The 19,524-nt window shown below is 52.2% G+C and overlaps 1 protein-coding gene across 10 annotated transcripts in view; it reads left to right on the top strand.

Annotated features, from left to right (window-relative positions):
• The window catches only part of EXOC6B (exocyst complex component 6B), a 293,888-nt gene that overhangs the window by 58,222 nt on the left and 216,142 nt on the right, over nucleotides 1-19,524 (top strand). The window lies entirely within an intron of this gene.

Genomic DNA, 19,524 nt, shown 5'->3' on the forward strand with positions numbered 1-19,524 from the left:
CCTGGGAGGTGCAGGGGCTGTGGATTCCTGTTTTCCACGCAGCAGAGTGGGGGAGTTTGTGCTGCCCTGCCTGGGGAGAACTGGAAGAGCTGGGGATACCGGTGCTGACTTCCTAGGTTCAGAGTAAAGCAATAGAAGTACCCATTTTTTTGCATCTTAACCTCATTCTCAAATGTTGGGTAGACTTTTATTGTGGCTTGCTTGTACTTGCCTAGCAGTCGATGTCTGTAAAAGATGAACCTGATTAATTGAACATAGCCATGCTTGTATTAAGATGGAATTGCCTTTTCTCAAACTTCTTTAATATTCTAGTTTTGAATTTCAGTACAGTTTTTCTTATCACATCTGGAGAGTATTGCTCATGGTGTCTGTGAAAACAAACTTTTTGATGAAATTCAAGTCCACTGGTAATGAAATGTTACCTCGAGATGTATTTCCTCTGATAGCGATTGACTGATCGGGGTGGTTGATTTATGGGAAAGATTCTTGCCATAACTTTTCGCAAGATGGTATATGACTTATAAACACTGTCCTTTCTGTAAAATGTACTAGCTCGAGGATTTCCATTAACTGATTTCATTTACAGTGTCTACGGCCTCGTCTTCTCAATCTCTCTCTAGTATTTTGGGAAAGCAAACCCTTACATTACGTAATAGAGCTCTGAAGATATGCCGTTACGTTTCTTACGGTTCAGCAAACATTTTTCTTAGTTGTTGCATAAATCAAATGAGGTTCTCTGAATCTGCTGAAAACGTCTGGTGATCTGGGCATCCTGTCACGGAGCCAGACGTGCCTGGTGGCAATGCCTGCGACGGCTCCAGGCATTACTGTGCTGAATTTACCTGAGACAATGCTTTCCAGAACAGTTGGTTACAAAAAAAAAAAAAAAAAAATTAAAAAAAATTGTGGCAGCCAAACTTTTAAGCAGATTATTCTTTGGTTTCTGTGGCTCTGGACGGAAAGGAAGAAGTTCAGTTTGTCTCTTGGTGCCCAATTAATGCAGCAAATGTGCTACTTGAAATAAATGAATAATTCTTTATATCCTGGTAAGGATATTCACCAATTACAGAGATGTAAGAGGCTGCAGATGTGTCTTCTCTTTGTATTTTCCAGTTTTGTCATTGGGACACTGGGAAGGTGAGACTGGGTATTTGGCCCTCATAGGACTGCGGCTGGTGGCTTTGGGCAGGGAGAACCTGCCGGGAGCGGTCACAGATGGACATTCAGCCGCATTTTTTTGCTGCTTGGACAGACCAGTTTTGAGAAATTGATCATTTAAAAAAACAGCAGGAGGCTGGAAATAAGGGAGGGGGAAAAAAGTTGGGTCTTCATCCAGCAGGTGGTAGAGCTTTGGAGCTCCTAGTGCAAAACTTGCATGGCTTCCAGGAGGAGCTGGGCAATTGGTTTCAGCGGGGTCCTGCGGGGTCGCTACCTGAGCAGACCGTCCGGGGCTCAAGAAGTGCCTGGTGTGACAACAGCGAGAAGCTGGGAGAAGGTTTGGGGAAAGAGCAATATTTATTTGCCTTGTTCTTGTCCTGTGGTGGGGCTTGGTCTCGCAATACTGCGTTATCTGAGCTCCTGGTCGGAGCCAGCAAGTGGTTGTGTGGCTGAATGAAACCCCCAAAGAGCGTGTGCTTTCCTCCCGTAGCAACTCTTGCTTTCTCTTTCTCTGTGATGTTTAGGTGTTACGGTTTTTCTCTACGCTTAGCCTTTTGTTGCTCATTGTCCATTTCCCCTGCTAATATTGTCAGCTTTCCCTAAGTTGGTTATTTGTTCTCCAGCTGTAGGTAGCCTCTCGGCTAGGGCTGTGGCCCCTGCTTGGACCTCAGTTAAACGTCTGTTCCTGCTCCTTGCCATCATTTTCCACTTAGAGACTTGCAGAAGTCCTTCATCTTTCACCATCTGCTGAGTTCCAGCCATTTTGGACCTTAAGGATTTCTAAACTGAGGTCTGATTGTGATGATTTTTCCTTTTGTTTGTTGATGCTGCCAGCATCTCTGTGATCAGAGCTTCAGTCTTTGAATGTGTGTAACAAAAAATACGTAAGTGGAAACGGTGTTTTTCTTTCTTTCACGTAGATGCTAATGAAATATAAAGTAAGTTGGGCTGTTGTGAGCAGCATCACAAAACATCTCGATGTTTTTAGCGTCATCTGGCAAACATTTCCAGTCTCGCCCACATCCCAGTGTTCTGCTCTTGGGTGAGAGCCGGGTGCAGGCTGCAGCAGGGCTTTTCTTCGCCCTCCGTGGACCGTGGCTAACTCCGAGGGAGAGCTCGCCAGCTCCTCAGCAGATAATAAGTGGCGTTCCCACCCAGCAGCTTGGAGAGGAAGGTAAACTCGCCGCGTCCAGTTGCAAACGCAGAGCTGGAAGCGGTGCCGGAATTTGAGCAGCGTGCTGGGTTTTTCCTAGCTTTCGGCTTTCCTGCCGAAAGCGTCACGGGCTGCTTGAACGCCGAGAAGCGATGAGGAGCTGAAGCTTTCCGAGCCTCCCGTCGCGTGGGGTCACTTCGCGTCGTCGTGCTGAAAGCGCAGGGCAGGGCTTCCTCTGCCAGAATCACCAGTATCACTTCTTGCATCGCTGGGCCTTTTTCCTCGGTCTGCTGGCTGTGATTGATAGCCGCTCTGGAGCGGAGCGGAGCTGGCGGGAGGCCTGGGAGAGTCGGGGAACTGCGATTGGCAGCTAAATGCATTCGGTTTAAATTAGCATCATATAAATTCTTTTAAAATTGTTTGATTTCACCAGCGGGAATGGAATAGGGGCTGATACAATGGGGAAAGGAAATCGTGTTTTTGTAACATTACAAATCTGAGGCTGATGATGACAAGAGCTGAAAATTTCATTTTGTGATAATCAGAATGATCTGTCTCGGAGTGCTCGGAGCCGTGGCTGCGTTTCTGGCCGGCCGTCAAGGATGCGGGGAGTTCGCTGGCCCCTCTCTTGGACAGGAAAGCCGCCGTGGGGTGAAGTCAAGTGAGACGGTCCCGGGGTCAGCCATACGCGGGGAACAGTGCGCCGAGAAACCTTATATCCTCAGAGCACAAATGATGAGTTCCCATTGACTCCTTCCCTCGTTTTTTTTCAGCCTGAGTTTTATTACCTGTGCTTCTGGGGGGATCTGCTTTGTTCCAGCCCGTGTGCTTAATTACACGGCTCTGGAGCAGATGGAAGTAGCTCCCTGCATTTGAACTCGTTTTGGACTTTGGCCCTGTGAACCTGTGTGTGTGTGTTTTGTTTTTGTTGTTCTGTTTTTTTTTTTTTTTAAAGATCCGAGCTCTGGGCTTTGCCAGGAGTGAATTACATCTTATTAACACGTGCTGATATCCGGAATGTGGCTTTATTATCTAGCTTAATGGCTGAAATATGCAAGGCATGTGGAAGGTCACTTAAGACGGTGCTGCGCGCAAAGTATCGAGGGTAAGCCGTGAATGCTGCTACACAGGGGGCCAAGAATAACCAATCCAAAAGCCATTATCGGATAAAGTTTGTCAGGACAGCCAAAGCGCTCAGCATGCCTTTCAAATAGATGGAGGCAACCCAGCATTTTTTATAGCCTCGCTAGGATGCGCTCTCAGAGCTGTTTAAGAGGTGGCGATGCAGTACAAGCTTCAAGGGCTTGGTGTGCCAGCCGTGCTTTTTTCGGGTGCTGTTTGCTCTTCTTGGCAACAGGTATTGGAGTCTGTGTCACTTTTGAGCGGTATAATGTGAGGTTTACATAGGTATTTTTGCTGCAGTGGCAGAAAAATACCAACTCAGCAACGTGAGTGTATACACAGGCTTAAAAATGAGGCAAAAAAACCGCACAGTGATGTGCGTAACTAATGCTAAATGTTAAAAAGTTAATCTCCTTTTGTAGGAATGCAGTTGTCACCTCCAGCTGATAGACGATGAAGCACTTCACGTGGTTTAGCAGCAGCTCTGTACAAAAGACAACCAGTTCTCTGAAATGAGTTATTTCATCTGGGGTATAAACGACTTCCCCAGCTTCACGCGCTGTCCCTGCAGGTCACAGGTGAGCGGAGAACTGTGGCAGAGCACGGTGTGCTGTGCACCTCCTCTGCTCTGTACCGTGGGCTTTCGAGCCTCAAAACTGGCCGGACGTGGATGATTAAACAGCAGGCGGGGCTGTGCTGCTGGCCCTGCACTGATGTGCCTGGTATGTGTAGGAACGTTCAGCAGCACAGGTAACAGCGGCCTTACAAAGAAAAATGTTGTGGAGGAAGAGGAGCCTTTGCTTTTGTCTGTCGCTGCTGGGGATGACAGCTGCTGAAAGGCATTCCCTGGCACCGCAGGGATGTTGGTGCTGTGCGATTGCGAGGCCATGGTGAGGCCGCCGAGCACCCAGCTGTGTGCTGCAGCGTGTTCGGTGTGTCTGGATTCGTGCTGAATTCTGACCTCGAGAGGCCCAGATTTGGGACGGTACGTTTGGGGACGCAGGTTTCGTTGCAGGGTTTGCTCTGTGCTGCTGGTGGTTCTTGTGATTGTAACTGAACCTTCACGTGCGTTTTTGCTAGCAGCACGCAGAAGCAGCTGTCTGCTGGTGGCAAGTCCTGAGAATCTGCTGGTGGTTTTTCAACACTTCCTAATTTTGAATGCATAAAAATATGCAATAAAGATGCTCCCGTGTAATTTTGGTTAAAAAAAGTAAATTGGAAGGTTGGATTTTTTTTTTTAAAAAAGCTGCTGCTCTGCACGGTGTTCATGGGGAAGAAAAACGGGTTGCACTCAGCTTGTTGGCACCTGGAGCCTGGCTCCTTGGTTGCTCCAAGCGCGCTTCCAAGCACTTCCCTTACCTTTGGGTCCCAGCAGGGGGTTTTGCAAGGACAGCTTCCTTCCTGCCCGGCGGTGCCCGTTTCGCATCTCTGCCACTATAAGTTGATCTCTTTTAGGATGGCGGTGGCCGAGGGGTCCTGTGGGCGGTGGGGAGTTGAGGGACCAGTGATTCCTGGCCTTGGAGGGGACACGAGGGACAGCAGAGGGATATGGTGCAGCTTCAGCCTGGTGGCACGTGCCGCAGAAGGGCGTGAGAAGGACGAAGGCGGGGTAGGTGGTATGGAAAGCAGGGGGGAGCTCGGCCTGCAAAGGTCACGCATCACCAAAAACACGCCTCGGTCGCGCAGCTTCACCAGCACACTGTACCCAGAAGAGGAGGCGATGCTGGTGGCACGTGTCCCCCGGGGCAGGGGGCTGTGGTGCCCCGGAGGGACCGCGTCCCCCAGGCTGAGCCCACTCGCAGCGGGGCTGCCCCGCTGCAGGTTGCTTCAGCAGCAGCCAGAAATCCGAGGGAGCTTTGTCAGGCAGCTTGTTTGAACTGCTGGTGATAAGTAGAGACGTGGCGTGCGGCGACTTCAGCCCTGTTGGGAAATCCTGTCCTGGCCCTGCTCCTCGTTGTAAATGCAAACACATGCACGGCACCCCCAGCCACGAGAGCGGAGCGGTTCCCTGCGCGGCGGGGGACAGAAGGACGTTTTCTCAGACTCCAGATACTGCCTGGTGGCCTTTTGATGGCCCGAAAAAAATGCTTGAAAATGCAGCTTGGGCAGTGTTCTTAATTATCCCCATCTCTGAAAGCTGGTAACTTTACGTAATCTGCTGCGGCGCGTATGGGAATCGTTTGTGCTCTGTGTGCATATTTTGGAGCAAATGAGATTTAACTGCCTGTCTGTGGACACGCTGCGCGGGGAGCGACCTTCTGCTGGGTGTCAGTGCCCCGGCAGAGCCCACGCTCCCCAAAAGTCTCGTGTGTTGGAAATGGAGGCTCCCCTGCCACGTGGGCTGGGTCCACCAGACCCGAGCCCGAGGTTTCTCGTGGTGCTTGGAAGGTCCCCGCGTTTGCCTGCCCCGTAGGGCCGGGGTTTCAGTGCCGACTCCCGAAAGCAGCCTTGAGATCTGAGCCTCTGGCCCTTCCGAGCGGTGCCTCTTGTGCCAAGGGTTTTTGTTAACAACAACAACAAAAAAAGTAAAATAAAGTAGTTTAATAAAAGCGAGGGAAATTTATAGCCCCGGCTGCAGGAAGGGGGGAGCCTTCTGCAGGGGTCAGCCTGGCGGCTGGGAGCGGGGTGCCTATTCACACGGCGGCACTCGGGGTGAGCAGGTAGCCTTTTCCCCTTCTGGGCAGGTTTGTGAAGCAGAAACTTATTTGCTAGCAAAACTGTGTGACGAGACTTTCCTTATCTTTGATGCCATTGCTTGTCTACTCGTTATATTAAAGCATTACGAAAGGAAATGTGTCTTTGAGGGCTGTTTGGATTAGAAGGCTGGTGATCTCAGCTTGCAGGTTTGGGGGAAGAAGCTCATAAAACAGACAAACCGGATGAAGTGGGTGAAGCAGCAGGGAACGGGGAGGCTTTGGTGTCGGGGAGAAATGATTAACGCTGATTACTGCCACTGTTAAACCTGCGTGAGCTCCGAGATGCTTTCAAGTGCCTTCATCCTTTTTTTTTCTTTTTGTTAGAAGCTTCTAATGTTGTGTGTTCATACCCACCCTCTATCCCCGCACCCCAAGAAAGAGGCGGATAAATCGGACTGAATCCTCCAAGCTATTTATCCTCAGCATCTCCTGCTTAACCTCTTTGGAAACGTAGAGTCGAGTCGACCAGTAAAAAGGTTTTGGTTTTGCCCTAGGTTAGAATTGCAGGCACATCTTTAATAACTCGCTGCTCTTCACTAGGGCTTGCCACTGAAAGCTTTTTTCCTAGCAGCACGTTGGACACCGTCTCGATGCTGACTGCGTCGATCACTTGGCGCTTGTCACTTAATTTGAAAGCTTTTTAAGTAAAATCGTGGGGACGTGTCTGCCTCCCCCTGCTGCATTCGCCACCCTAATCCATCTGCTCTTTGCTCGAATCAGAGGCGATCTTAATGGTTTTGGGAGATGAAACGTGCTCTTTGTAGAGAACAGGGGACAACCCAGCTCTTGGAAGCAAGCTGCCAGCTGCCTCGGGTTGTCCCTGCTCCATGTAGGATGGGGAGCAGGGTGCAGGGGTCGCAGCCCTCCGGCAGCACAGGGGTGAGGAGGGGGCTGGGGGAGCTGTCGGGCTGCCCGCATGTATACCCGTGCTCCTGCGGGGGACGTGCGGAGGAGCACGTCCTTCCTCTGCCCTTAGCCTCCAGCCCATGTAGCCCCGACTTCCCTGCCCCGTTTCATGGGGCACGCGTGGATTCATCGCGGTCTTGTGTCCCCTGCTTCGCGCCTTCAGCCCCGAGCTCGCCCGCGGAAACCAAAGCGGCCCCGAGGAGCTCTCTCACGGCCGGAGGATGCTCGGCGGTGTGCAGGAGGGGCGAAAACCGAGGAAGACGAAGGAAAAGATGTGAAGGGTTTGGAGAAACTAGAAACGCCCCCCGCCCGTTTTTTTTTTTTTTTTTTTGAAGCGAATCCTGGAGCGAACCGTCCGGCCAGGAGCTTGAGGTTAAATGTGATCCCTCGACTTCCCGGCGCGCGTGGGAACGCGGGGGCCGTGGCAGCCCGACGAGCTCGGGTTCGGAACGTGGGGCCGGGGCGGATGGGGCGGCCGCTGATGGGAAAAGCAGGCGAAGGCGGCGACGAGGATTTCTGCCGGGCTGGACCGGGGGCCAGCAGCACACATGGGTCATGGCGGAGAGGTGGTGATAGGCGTATTTGCAGATGTAAGCACGTTCCTGTCCCCCGGTGCGCTTTGTTTGAGGTCTTTGTGCTTCCCCGTGCTTCAGCTCTCCTCCTTCCCACATCACATAATTTGAGTGCAAATGTGCTTATTATCATAAAAGGACTTTTCATGCTAACGTTTCCTGGCTTTCTGCGGAAGGTTTCTCTGTTTATTTAAGAGGAATTCTCTGCCTTTAAGTCTCCATTTAAAATTTATACCCTATAGGAGCTCTATTAATAACTGGGTATTCCTCTGAATTCTTTTTATGACCTCAAAAATGAAACTGCTAAATCAAGGGCCTTTTTTATTTCACCGCGTGTATGAGTAATGGCCACAGGGACCGTGCTATCCCCAGCAGCGTATCCAGCCTGCGCTGCGGACATGGCTACCTCGTAAAACCCAAAGTTTAACTACAGGGCAGCCGTGTGCTGGACCGGCTTTTTGTGTGGTTGCCTTTTAAGACCGTCTCAAACGCTTGAAATCCAGAGATGTTTCTTGAAATTCATCCTTTATCTTCCAGCTGTTAGGAGACGTGGTACAACACACGAAGCTTGAAAGAGCGGTGCCAAGCCGAGGCGTGAGCAGCTCTTGCTCCTTCTTTGGAGCCTGTTAGTAACCCGTTAGTAACTGCTTTACTTTTTTTTGCATTGTAGCTGGGAAAAGAGGTGCCATTAAACTTCTTCTATTCGCCCCGGACTGCAGGCATTCGGCGCTGTAATTCTCACTGATCTTGCCTGGTTTTAATTACGTAGCCCGAGAGCTGCTTAAAGGGAGGCGCTGCCTGGTGCACCGGTGGCCTGTGGCCGTGCCAGCTTTGGAGGTGAGGCAGCACGGACCGACCTCAGACCCGTGAAAGTGGGTGGTGTGGTGGCTGTGGCATACGCCACGTGTGGGGAGGACGTGGAGGAGCACGGGGACCTGGGCAGGACGGCCGGGCTGGGATGTTGATGGGGATCAGGCTGGCTCAGAGCACTGGGGGTTGCTCCCGGCAGGATGCTGCTGCCTGGGATGGTGAAATTCTTCGGCTTGCGTTTAGATGGCTCGGGCTCATTGTAACGTAGCTGCTCATAAACCTTCTGAGTTAACCAATTTTTCCCTTTTTTGGATTTTTTTTTTTGAATTCCTCGAGTGGTTTTGGTGACGGATTCCTGCGCGTTGTGGTTGGGTGGCTCTCTACTTGCTGCGGCCGCTGAGCGCTCGGCTGTGCACTCGTGGCAGGGGAGCCCAGGGGTTTGGGAGCCTGGGCACTGCTGGGGTTCGTGTACGTTCCCAGAGCTGCTTCCAGAGGTGTAAAACATCTTGTGGACGTGGCAAATCGCGAACACCGCTGTAAAACGGTTCTGGCACTGTGTGCGAGGTGACACCGTCGTGTCGGGACCAGGTTTTCGTGCTTCTGGGTGCTGTGGCTCTTCCAGTCCTAGCACGATCCCTGAAGCCAGCCGCTGCCCACGTGTTCTGGAACTCAGCCGTTTCTCCAGGGGACCAAGGCTTTGCTGTAGCTGCTCAGCAGCAGGACGCCACCCCGCACAGTAAGCTGCCGGTCGCACAGAGCGCCCCGCAGGGGCTGTCCTTGCAGCACCGTTCCCAAATCCCAGCCACCTCCTCTCGGCGTGTGGGCCGTGACCCGTCGGCAAGCGATGGGGAAGGGAAGGGGTCGTACGAAACGATGTCAATTCACCGGGGGGTTCTGGTATCTGGGTTGCTGATGAGACACAATCGCGTTTGTAGGGCCGTATTTGTAGGCTTGAGGCCCAGCGGCTGAGTTCTCAGGGAGAGGACTGGAGGCTGTGCCGTGCGGCGTGCCCTCTGGGTGACACTCCCGTGCAAATTGCAAACGGGTGTATGCAGAAATCACCAAGTGAAATCCTTCGGCAACCCAAGACTTCCTTTAGTTCTACTTTTTTTCTTTTTTTTTTTTTTTTCTTTCCCTTTTTCTTTTTAAATATGAAGTTCTGCTGACAGGCCCAGGTCATTTAAGCCTCTCAACATATTCTTCTAATTCGCGTATACAGCAAATGTAGAACAGCTTTCAGTTGTGGATAAAAATGCACTTAAGTTACTCCCGGACAGATCGTCTTTGTTTCTCTCCCCGTCTCCTCCCGAGCTGGACGAGTTCACGTGGGTGGATGAGGAAAGGATGTCTCGAACACAGCGCTGCGTTTGTTCGACTTCAGGAGCCTCCGTGCACTGCGATCTGGTTTGTCACTGCAGCCCCAGAGTCTGGTCATGGCTCCGTCGAAGTATTTCCAAGGGTTTATTTCTGGGAGAAAGCAAAATCTCTCGTGTAGCAGAGGAATACCTTCTGCAGCCGGAAAATAAATAACTGGTATAGCTCTTTAGCCCTGCAGGACGGAGGTATTTGTGATGTCTGCTGCTGAGCGTGTTGGAGTGTGGAGAGCGTGGTGGCTAAATGGTCTCCTTGCACCAGTGGGAATGAAATGTAAAGATGCAGCATGATTTCATCCGCTTTGGTCCCTCTAGATTGGACGGATGAAGGGGAGCCCATGGTTTTCTTTCCCTTTGCCAGTTTGAAGGTATTCTACAGTGAGAAAATAGATTCCCCAGATACCCAGGCATCAGAAGTGCGGTGTGCTGTGTCGATGGCACGGGCTGAGGCCGCAAGTCACTGCTGACCAAAACGAGAACCTCTCCCCGTGGTTTTTGAACAGAATGGAGAAACCAGCGCCTGTACCTGGGTGCTGCGAAAGGTGCTCCAAGGAGGATCACGGCTTAATTGTCACGTCCTGGGGGAAATAACACGCTAAAGGACGTACAGAGCTGCAGCAAGAAATCTGCTCGGCTGCTGTTAGCTCGCGTACAAAGGGAGGCTTTGCAAATGCTTGAATGCCCTTTTGCTGTTCACTCACTGCAGAGTTTGCATGGCAGTGGCACTCTGAAGGATGTCACTGCAGTACAGGGGCCGGAGAGGCTCTGATTTTGATGCTATTGGTATGTTTGAGGGGCTTTGCTAACTTCCGTCAGTGGAAGATGCAGCACATAGTACCTTTTTTTTTTTTCCCCGGTGGAAGTAGCTATTTATGCACAGTTCTTCCTACCGTGCAAGTAGGATAGGTAGAAATAAATCCTGCCAGGGCTCGTTAAATAAAGCTTGCGATGATCTTCAGCTGGGAACTGACCTCGGTCTGGGCGTCTCATGGCAGGAGCGTGACTGATCTCAGTCCCAGCCCCTGGAGCGGTGCCTGCAGCGCCCCGAGACCTGGGCGCTCGGTGATGACGGGAGCCCCCGGGCTCGGAGGGATTCAGGCCCTGGGGCTTATCGGCCACCTCTGCGAATGGAGACGAAGCTGGTGCAAGATGTTCAGGGCAGCGCTCAGTGAGCCTTTGCGATGCATTAGGTCAAAACTCTCCTTGACCTTATCAAGATGTTAGTTTTGTCTGTTTTTTCTTGTAAAATGTTGCGTGTCACACAGCCGGGTGGTGCTTTCTGAAGCAGGCGCTTGCCCAAGCACCTGGACAGGTTTGTAAGGCTGGGGGTAGTGGTGTGGTGGTAGGGACGCGGCCTTAAAATAAGAAATAAAAGCTGCAAAACGTGGCCCTAAAATAGGGATGCAGCAGCTCTTGCACCTTTTCCTGGTCACTGGCGAATTTTTCCTCGTGTGCAACTGGATCCGCCTCAAAAGTAATGTGCGAAAGGGTCGAGGAGGGGTAGAAATAAATAATAATAATAATAAAAAAATCCACCTGCTCATTTTTGTGGACTTTGAAGCCTGAAACTTCAGGGGAAAGTGAGTGTTGCGTGCAGCCGAGCTGCCGCCTTTGTGGCCCAGCTTTGTGTGCGTCTCCTTTCCCTCTGGTGCTTTCAGCTCCTGCCGGGGGTCGCAGGTAGCAAACGGGCTGAAGGCTCGCAGAAGCGGTGCGTGTGTCTGGGTGGCACCTGGTTTTCCAGCTCCTCCAAAGGGCTGCTCCCTGAAGCAGCAGCTCCCTGCAGCCCTGCTGGTGCTGCGCCGAGCCTCAGCGCCAGTGCCGGCTGCTAGCGGGGGCTGCCTTCTTCACTGGTCGCTGCAGCTCCAAAATTTTAGACCCAGTTTTTGGTCTGAACGCAGAAACAGATCGCGGCTCTGAGTTAATTCACGCCGGAGAGGTCCAGCTGCAGTTCCTTTAAACACGGCTTTACGTTTTGTAACTGCTGAAGCTTCCCGGCGCTCCCTGCTGCATCTGCCGTTGGTCGGGGTTTGCTGTGGATTCTGGCTTCGAGCTTTTCCCCTCGCTTCGTAACTTCTACCATCAGCGAGAGAATTTATAGTAGGAAACCCGCAGCAGCAGCAGCTTTGTTTGAGAGACTGAGGACTGAATTCCTTGGCTTAGCAATGGCTTTAATACGGAGAAAGCACCGCTTTGCCTCCCTCTGTTGCTTACAGGGCTGCCTTTGCACATCCAGCAGGGCGCCGTAGGGAGCTGCAGGGCTTTGGCTGCGAGGTTGTGGTGAGGCTTTCGGCTGCTCCAGGACCACAGGCTTGGGTCGGATCAGGAAGACCAACGCAGAAACTACAGACAGGGAGTGACAAACAGGTGCTCCATGCATAGTCTGACCCCGCTTGTTGCTCCTTAATTACTCCTGGGGTAATTTTGCTTAGTTATGTCTTTGGCCCCCGGTAGGAACTGTTTGAAAACTGCTTTGGAAGGAGCTGGCAATGCACCGGGAGAGCCAGAGCCTCTGTGCAAGGCTTTCTCTTGCTCCCAGTTCTGTGGAAATCCTCCCCAAAGCTAACAATTCCTGTATTTCCCAATCCTCCCTCTCTCCTTAGCCCTTTCCGTGACCCGGCGGACAGCGGCGGTGCCGTGGGGAGGCTCGTGGTTCGCGGGGCCGGTGCCATCTGGGATTCGAGGCAAGGAGCTCCTGGCCCTGGTTGGCGATGCTGCCGGTTCCGAGGTGCGAACATCCCGGCCCTCCCTGCCTTCCAGGGGGCCTCGCGGGTGCCGATGCTCCTTTTCCTTGCTAACCTTTCTCAGCCCCTCGTCCCGCTGCTTGTAGCGCTGCTAACCCGTAAAACGAGCGCCCTGGGAGTTCTCCTCCTGAGCAGACAGCGGGATAAACAAACGCCCCACACCGCTCTCCTCGCGCTCCAGCCTCGAGGAGCCTTGTTTTCAGCTCTGACCCCGCAACCTTTCCTCTGGTTGGCAGCGTGCTGGCGTTGACAGTTGGGGTGGTTCAGCCAGAGTTGAAAGATAATTGCTGGAGGAGCAGCGGCCGGGATGGTATGCGTTATTCAGCAGGACCCCCTTGAGGCGAAGCTTTGAATCTGGTGCGCGTTTCAAAGCATGTGTTAAACTTTATGTGATGCTGATTAAAACGGAGGGCTGCAGGGTGAATTGGCAGGGCCCCACAGCTGCATCTGCCAAGTGACATGCAAAGAAACGTCTTGCTGCAGTATCGGGCTCGAGTACTTGTCTCAGCAGAATCGGGCTCCGCAAGGGGGAAAGCCTTTCTGGGGCACTCCTCCCGCACGGCGCGCGCACACGAGCGCTTATGGGTCCTGTGCGAGCCCTCCGCTCGTATGGTGTTTCCATCTAAACCCTTTTTATTTCCAAACCCATATGGAAATAATAGCGCTCCCCCTCCCGCCCCGACGTGTCCTTCAGCTTGGAGTTTCCACGGAGCAGATGTAAAAAAGCGAGAGAAGGAAGGAGGGCAGGTACGGCCCCACGGGAGCCGCGGGATGTGCGTGCCAGCTGCGGGAGGAGCAGCGCGCTCCCAACAGCACGCGATGGAAGGAGCCCGGCCCCGCCGCGGCTCCCTCTGGTTCCCTGTCTCCCTGGGGATGTGGTTTAGCGGGGTCTGATGCAGCGTGGTTTAGTTATTTATTTATTTTAATCCGTGCATCTCAGTTCGGAAGCTTCCTCTGAGAGGCGCGGCAGGTTGATTTTTATTTTAGAGGTTATCCCAGTGTGATACAGGGCATTCCCTTGGGCCACGCCTCGCTGTGCCTTAGGGGCAGAACTGGAAAGAAACCGTGGGTCCCGATGCATTCCCGTTCCTGCTGTTCTGTGTATCCCTTGTGAGCACGGCACGTCCTGGGCAGCTCCTGCCATCTCACCAGTATCACCAGTGCTCGAGCAGAAGCAGTAGCAGAGGGCAGTGCCTTCCTGTGCCCCAGGCAAACTTTGGGAAGGGTTTAGGAAGCAAATGCAGGGGGAACATCGACACCAGGAGGATGGAGAGGAAGAGCCAAGAGCAGGAACGTGCCAGAACACATTTCTCGTGCAGGTGCTTCTGCGGTGCAGCGGGGGCTTGACCCGGCTTGACGCGGGCGGGCTTTGATGAGAAGAGCACCCCCAGCTTTCGGGGCAGCACCTGCTGCTGCGTGCAAGGAAGCAGGACAGAGGTGTGCACGTGGATGTAACTGCTTAAAAGGTTTTCGTAAATCGGAGAGACCGGGCCGGTTGGTTCCCATTGTCCTTACGGTGCCGTTGTGTGCAGGTGATGCTGTGGTCGGCTCCCTTTCCAGCTGCCTTTTTCCACTCGTACACCGATTTCCATATGCCAGCCTTCTTTGTTTGCCCATTAAAAACAAACAAACGGGAGAGCCTTCCTTCTTGGAGGATCTTCTGCTCCAGGGTTTTTTTTTTTTCTTTTTAAGCTTCGAATAGCTTTTTTGAGCTGTTCCGAGCCATTCCCCTCTGGCGTTCAGCGTCAGCATTTCCAGTCACCGATACAAACGCTTTCCAGGCAGAGCACACGTGGAGCCTCTGGTGTTTCCTCGGGGCTGTCAGCATTGCCAGCGCCTCGTCCTCGGGTATTTCTCTTGATTACAGCTTTCGTTGCTTCGTGTTCCTGATTTTAAGCAACTTTGTCGCTCTTCTTCAGGAGGACAATGGTGAGAGGTTTTAGGAAGGCCCAGATTACACAAACGAGGGACGTCAGCAGTGAAAACCAATTTTTACCGCATCGGCTGTGTCAGAGTTGTATAAGACTGGGGTGTGTACAGCAGCTGAGGCGGCACGCTAAGTGGAACCATATTTATTCTTCATTTTGCTGCCCCTCCCGTTGATCTTCCCCCTGCCAGTCCACTCCTGCAGTGGCCAATGCGTCTGTGAATTTCGTGCCTTCTGCTGCCTTCTCTTTTTTGGTGCTCTTTTGCCTCCTTTCCAGCACAATCCTGGTTCGCTTTTTGCTCTCCTTTTGCTGCTCTGCCTGCTTCTGGCTGCTTCCGTTTCTTCCTGGCCGTGCTTCGTTCAGACTTGGAAGAGTTGTTGCTGCCTTGTCTTCACCAGTAAGGACCTGGTAAGGTCGGTCATTGCGGAAGTGGCAGCACGGGGCTGTGCCGTCCATTTTCCATCCTTGTACCGAGACTTCTGCAGCGTCCCCGCCAGGAGAGGCCGAGACCCACCCGTGAAGCTGGCTGCCCAGCCTCGCAGGTGTATTCCCCTCCTGTTTTCTCTCCAGGGGTTTGGTGGCTGACCGTAGCCGAGAATTTATAGCCAGGTCAATTTTCAGAGCACCCAGCGGGAACTTAAATAGCATCGCCTGGTCCTCTGCGCTCTGCTTCCTTCTTGCAGAATTGCAAATTGTGCACAGAAAGGAAACGGCAGCGAGAAAGTGACTGAATCCTCCTAGCCTGTGGCCAGCTGGGCAGCACGCGTGCTGTCTCCCTGCCCTTCCATGCTCCGTGGAGCATTTCTGCCTCTGTGCCCTTGCTGGGCTGCGCAGCCGCTCCGATTCATGCCCCCGACCCCGCAGCACCGGGCAGCTGGGCACCGAGGGGGGGTTAACTGGTGCTAGGGGGCTGCGAGCGCTGCATGCGAGCTCGCCCCGTGCTGCTGCTGTTCCCTATCAGCTCCTCCGAGAGCTTACCAGAAGGACGCTGAAGGCTGGAGATGCTTTTTGTTACTTGGAGTATTTTTCCTTATAAACTGCTGGCAAGTGGAGTGACATAAGTGGCTCCTTGAAATACTAATGAGCAGATTTGTAGGGAAAGGGAATTCATGTCCTCTGGATCAAAGAAAATTTGTTGTGTTTTAATTTCGTGTATTTACGAGTTCAAATGGTTTCTAAATGTCGTCTTCTCGCGCCGTTTCTGCTAGCAGCGAGTGAGACTGGTTTTAATAAGCCTTTATTTGTAACAAAGCTGGCAGAAACGTCTTCTGTTTTCCTTCGGGGTTGGTGGCATCGCCTTGAAGCCAGTTCTGGCCTGGGAGGCTGAGTTAACCCCTCGGTATCCGACGGGCTTGCGCCCACGCCAGACGTGTAATACCTAGAAGCACTTGGCACAGAGTACAAGAAATCTGGTTTAGTTCTTGAGAGCCCAATATTTGACATGCAATTAAAAGGCTATGAGCTTTGCTAGCTCTTATAAATTTCTTTTGCAAGTGTGCCTGTTAAAGTCCAGTTTTATTAGCCACCTGTGCACGCTTTATTTTTAAGTAGGGACGTTGGCCCTGTAAATCTGACTTTTTAAAATTTAATGTATCAGATGTTATTGAAGTGTCTTTACGGCGCTGTGCTGTTGTTGCAGCTGCAGCTTTGATAGCCCGTGTTTGCAGCTACTGCAGATCTGATCTGGTGTGTGTGCTTGTGTGGGAGGCAAGTATGCACACACAGAAACACGTTTTGTGATATTCCCAGTGAAGCATCTACCAGCAAAAGCTGGACAGGGCACGGCGTTAAGGGCAAGAAGCTGCTCCCTGAGCTTCAGAAACTGAATGGAAATGCCGAGGGTTGAAGCAGCCTCTAACCCTTCAATGAGTCTGTTTCCAGATGGCTCGTAGCTTGCGACCAAGCCTCCAAAGTGCTGCAGCTCCATTTATTGCAAGGAAACTTTGGCTGAGGTGGTCTTCAGAGAACATTTGGATTGGAAGGGACGTCCAGGGAGGCCTCTTGTCCAACCTCCTGCTCAAAGCAGGCCAGACACATAGCTCATACCACATTTCTCAGGGGTTTTGTGGGCATCCTCCAAGGATGGAGACCCCAGAATTTCTGGGAAACCCGTTTCACTGCTTGACTGTTCTCATTGTGAAGAAGTCTTTCGCTATGTTCCATAACTGCTCTTTTTTGTTCATGACTCAATTTCAAGTCCTCCTCCACTGTGCACCCCTGGAGAGCCTGGCTGCATCTTCTTGGTGACCTGCCTGGAGGGACTGAGGGTGACCGTGAGGTTCCCCTGAAGCCTTCCGCAGGCCGCCAAGCCCGTGCTCCAGTCCCTGGCCGTGCTGGAGGCCTCCACCTAATGCACGTGGTCAGTGCCAGCGTTGTCCCGGGGCTTACTTATTCCAGGTGTATTCTAGCGAGTGCTGAGGTCCTTGGGACCTGGCGAACGGCTCCTTGTGGTGACGTTCCCAAGGGCTGCACCATGCAGCTGCTCCTGCAGGCTCTGAGTCCCCAGCCAAAGGATGCTCGGGCTTTTGTTAGGCTTTTAGTCTGTGTTTTCTCTGTTCTTGGTGGGATCTCTTTTGGGACTTTTGGCAGGCTGATGGCTCTGGGGCGCTTGGGGAACACGTGAGTGTAACTGTAGAGGACTCCCCGTGGTGTAGAGGACTCTCCTGCTTTGTGCTACACCAAGCGCCAGGACCTGCCAGCCCCATCGTGGGCAGGGATGAAGGACAAATTAGGGGAAACTCTGGGCACGTTGGCTCGGTGGCTGTGCTGGAGGTCACACTTGCCTGTCCCATGAGCTCCGTGTGCCGGGCCTCATACGGGGAGATGCTGGCATGATATCACTGTCCGGGAATGCAAACCCACCCGACGCAGCGAGGCTCGGATCAGCTCTCCCGCGAGCACAGGCAATAAAGCCGGCCTCCTGCGGAGGGATGATGGGGCTTAGCGGGGGCGCACGTGGCCCAGGTCTGGCTCTTGAAATCTTCTGATATATCTGAATATATATATATATATAGAGAGAGTATATTATATATTATATAGAGAGTAATCTGAATGTATATATATATAAATCCCTGACGTGTGAGAGCTCTTCCAGGTGTCCTGAGGCATTCGGGCTAATTCCGAAACTTCGTGCGGGACAGTGGCCACAGACTGGACACCACTGGGGGTCATAAGCGTGGTTTTTGTTACACAAAGGCCAGTGCCCTGTTCTGCATTGCCCTCAGCTGCCCCGCGCAGTGGCACCTCGCCCTGCTCTGCAGCCATCTGCACGGGCCGTCGTCTCCCGAGATGTAATCCTCTACTTTTCCAAACAATAAAGGCGTGACTAGTTCGCTGTTGCCATCGACCCAACCTTTTTGTCTTTTCAGAGCGTGGTGGCCCCTGGCTAAATAGGGCTCTTGGGGTGTTACTCTTAGCCGTGGCTCCCCAGTTTGGTTCAGATATGCTAAATGGCTTTTTTTTGGGGTGCTTTTCTTCAAAAAGGCAGATTCTGGGTGTCACGCTCGCTCTTCTTCCTGCACCAGCAGCAAAACCCACTTGTGTGATGTGGCTTTTAAACACTAATAATTTCCTCCTAGGCAGAGACCTTACGTACTGAGCATCAACCAGCCTGGAGAAAATTAGCTTTTCTGCCTTATAAACCCCTGTGAATAGTTGTTGCTGATAGAAATGTTGACAGACCCCCTTGCTCGGCGGTCTGCGTGGTGCCACTGGAATGAAATGTCAATAGTCTGCGCATGGGTGGGACAGCTTGTATACAGCTGGGCCTTGCAGCCTTTATCACAAACAAACAACTCTTTGGAATCGATCCACGATTTTCATTTTTTTTTTTTAAAGTATTTATTTGCTTTTCTGCCTTTTAAGCCAAATCCTCGTCATTTACTGCTTCCTGGACTCTTATGATTTCTGATTGACGTAAAAGAAAACGAAACAAAAAAAAAAAGCCCTGTGTAGATTAAGCTGCTGAAATGGCTTAAAGGCATTGTTTATAGGTCTATGCTCTTTCATTGCTGAGGGAAAGTGAGACCTTTAATGCCTTCCATATTTCACAAATCTCTCCGGCTTGGATGCAAAGTGCTGTGGCGTTTGAAGATGCTTTCTGCTGCTTTTAGGGAGAGGCCAAATGAAATGTTGGCAGACGGGGCTGTGATTCTGCCTCTCCAGGTAAGTTTAATGTGCCTGAGAGGTTCAAGATCAGCGCTGCTGGAAGCTGAAGGGCCATACAGCTGCGGAGTGATGGAGAGCAGCCTGTAGAGGAGCTGAGCTCCGGGCAGAGATGTTTTTGTGAGAAGGACCCAGCTCTGCAGCCTGGGCAGGCTTGGAAGAGACCGGCTATTTCTGAAGCAGCACAAAGATGGTCTGGTTCTGCTTCATCTTCTGGTTTCACTTCGCCTTCTAAAGCTCTTCTGCCCTGTGCCGGTTGCTGGTGCTCCAGCCACAGCCGTCCACCTCCGTGGGCAAGGAGGAAACCCAGGTGGCGATGGAGCTTCTGGCTGTGGTTGTCATTCTTGGTATTGCCCTGTGACTGGGGACCTCTTGGTCACCCCAGTCCCGTACCTCTAAGTCATCTGTGATGCTGGAGCGTGGAGCATAACTCATGTTCCTGGCCCCCTCTGTGTGATTTCCAAGCGAACGGTGGTTGGAGGTGAATCGTTGACCTTCTCCAGGGAGCCTCAGGAACGATACCCTGTGGCTTATCAATGTCTCTGTGCATGTCTTGTAAGGAGACCACTCCTTGCATGTGTATTTAGTGTCCCAAAACCAACTGAAATGCTCTTTTGGAACAGCAGGCTTCCTCGCCGGTGTCCCTTGTCCTTCCTCCTTCGCCATCCGCCCTGTGAGGGACACGTGAGGGCCACAACAGCACACTCTGTGGCCGGGGAGCTGGGATGGCACAGAGCTGGTGGGGAGGGCCAGGGGGCTTTGGGGTCTTTACTAACCCCGTGGAACATTTGGGCTTTGGTGGTCTTAGGCTGGAAAAACAAATTACTGCCAACATTGACCCGATTGTCTCTTCCCTTCTTCCGATTATCGGATGCTGTGCTGTAGGTCATGTAAGGCAGTG

This window comes from Cygnus atratus, chromosome 4, assembly GCF_013377495.2.
Source record: "Cygnus atratus isolate AKBS03 ecotype Queensland, Australia chromosome 4, CAtr_DNAZoo_HiC_assembly, whole genome shotgun sequence".
Taxonomy (NCBI): domain Eukaryota; kingdom Metazoa; phylum Chordata; class Aves; order Anseriformes; family Anatidae; genus Cygnus; species Cygnus atratus.